The sequence below is a fragment of the Chiloscyllium plagiosum genome, unplaced genomic scaffold, assembly GCF_037043375.1.
Source record: "Chiloscyllium plagiosum isolate Xiang-an unplaced genomic scaffold, Cpla_swu_hap1 HiC_scaffold_37, whole genome shotgun sequence".
NCBI classification, from domain to species: domain Eukaryota; kingdom Metazoa; phylum Chordata; class Chondrichthyes; order Orectolobiformes; family Hemiscylliidae; genus Chiloscyllium; species Chiloscyllium plagiosum.
Window position 1 is genome coordinate 77,187,424 of NW_028270175.1, and position 2,626 is coordinate 77,190,049.

The window sequence follows — 2,626 nt, forward strand, 5'->3', positions numbered from 1 at the left end:
GCAACCAATCCATGCTGAACGTACTGCCAAACTAATCTAGTCCCATCTGTCTCCTGCTGTACCCGCTGAGTGGTTATAATGCCCTTGTAGTTTTACATCCAAAAATCCAAGTAATATTTTGGGGACAAAGGGTTCAGGTCCTGGCATGACAGATAGTGGAGTTTGAATTCAATAAGCACCTGGAATTGCAGAGTCTCGTGATGACCTGAATCAGTTGTGTGGAAACTCCCGTCTGATTCACTCATGCCAGTTCGTGAAGCAAACTGTCATATTCATCTGCTCTGTCCCACAGGAGACTTCAGATGGATAATATTGTGGTTGACTCTTAACTGTCCTCTGGGAAATAACTGATGTACTAGGCATGAATAAATTTATTTTTAAAATCCCACTTTCCCATTCATGTTTGGATCTAATTGTTCTTTAAATGTTGCAAATGTACCCTCATCCATCACTTCCTCAGCATGTAAAAAACCTTCTCTAAAAGAAAGCCTCACATGTCTTTTTTAACTTTCTCTCTTTTCATCTTAAACATATGCCCTCTCGTCTTGAAATCCCCCTCCTGGGAAAAGCCAGCTATCGTTAACTCTAACTTGCCTCTCAAGAAGTCATACATTTCTGTCAAGTCGCCGCTCAAACCCCTAACCTAGAGTGAAAACAGTCTCAACTAGGAGAAAGTGAGAACTGTAGATGAGGGATCAGAGTCGATAGTGTTGTGCTGGGAAAGTACAGCAGGTCAGACAGCATTTGAGGAGCTGGAGAATCGACGCTTCAGGGAAGAGCCTGATGAACGACACTTGCGCAAAAAAATGATTCCCCTGCTCCTCGCATGCTACCTTACCTGTTGTGGTTTTCCAGCACCCCAATCTCAAATCGGAAAATAGTCTCAGCCTATCCAGCCTTTCATTATAATGCAAACATTCCACACACGGCAACATGCGTGTATACCTTTTCTGAACCTGCTCCAGCTGAATAATATCATTCCTACAACTGGGAGACCGGAACTAGACATAATATTCCAGAAGCGGCCTCATCAATATCCTGCAAACCTTCAACATAAAGTCCCGACTACTATACACAAAGGACTGAGCAATGAAGGGAAGTATGTTAAATACCTTTGAACACCTTGTCTGTAGGTGATAGAATTATGTACCTGCATCCCGAGCTTCCGTGTTCTCCAACACTACGCAAAGCCCTACTCTTTTTGTTATACCAAAATGCAATACCTTCCATTTATCCAGATTGAACTCCATGTTACATTTTTTAGTCCAACGACTCATTGGATTAATATCCTTTTGAAACTTAGATAATCTTCCTCACTGTCTACAATTCTGATGTCGCCTGCAAACCTACGCAGCATGCCTGCTATGTGTTCCACTGCTTTCTCATATAGATCAATGATTCATATTTACTTGTAGTGGCCGTGATTTAGCAGTGTGTAGATCATACAACAGTTCGTCATGCAATTAACCATGAGGAAGAAAGTCGCAGACTGCAGGGAGATATTAAACAATTGGAAATAAAAATGGTGACAACAATTCATTCCAGGGAAGTGGGTGATGGTGAAGGAAAATCAAACTTCAAACCAGCCGCCCTCACTCCAGTTGTCGCACTCAGTTGTCTCAGCAAGATGCACTGTAGATCGCTGTCATTATAAACGGGAACAAATTTCCCTTCTGCCCTGCCTTTGACCAGGAGCATTCGCAACCACGGAACTGCTTACGCCTCTAAACCCTGCTTACGCCTCTAAACCCGTGCATTCTCCGGTTGTGTCACTGGAGCCATCGAGTATCTCTGAGACCTCATTTCCATCCCGATTTCAAGTTGGATCTTTGTGACTGCGCCACTCAGTTCCTCTGATTCTGGGGCTAGGAACTGGGACTCTGTGGCAGCAGTGGTTACTGCCTTGTGTGGGGAGCTGGTGAAGGAGCCGATGTTAAACTGCATTGCTATTGGAGCATACATTTCAACAAAACCTGCACTGTCCCCGGAATCTTTGATGTTTTGGAGAAATCTATTTATCTCAGCCTTCAGCATATTATTGATGGAATCACCCCAGCCTCTGTGGGCACCAATGTTAAACGGTTAGCCCATTCTGAGTTCCCACATATCTGCCACTGTTCGCTAAGCACTAATATTCTGTGTTTGGTACTCTGCCTAACATTGTCTATACTACTGTACTTATAGCGCCATGGCAGCGTGCTGATATATGGGATGCCGCGATCGTATAGTGGTTAGTACTCTGCGTTGTGGCCGCAGAAACCTCGGTTCGAACCCGAGTCACGGCAGTAGTTTCTCTATTTGCCCCAGTTTTTGTGAAGCACACAAAGTTATAAGCTGTTTTAACATGGATATTTTGTCCAAGGCAATGATCTTTTTCCTTCAAATTCTGCTCGCTCATAACTCGGTGTTTCATATGTCAGCATTCAAATCCGCCCGTTCTCAGAGATTTCTTCCCTCCTACGATCATTAACCCGACTTTCCGTCCAACACCCCCATTTCATTAATTTGGGGATGTCGGTGTTGGACTATGGTGTACAAAGTTAATAATCACACAACACCAGGTTATAGTCTTACATGGTTAATTGAAGCACTAGCTTTCGGAGCGCTGCTCTTTCATCGTGTGGCT

At 43.8% G+C, this 2,626-nt stretch overlaps 1 non-coding gene across 1 annotated transcript; it reads left to right on the forward strand.

Moving 5' to 3' along the window:
* Window positions 1–2,213: 2,213 nt before the first annotated feature.
* On the forward strand, window positions 2,214–2,285 carry trnah-gug (transfer RNA histidin (anticodon GUG)). The gene has a single exon. It is a non-coding gene; the product is annotated as a tRNA-His (tRNA).
* The last annotated feature ends 341 nt before the right edge of the window (window positions 2,286–2,626 follow it).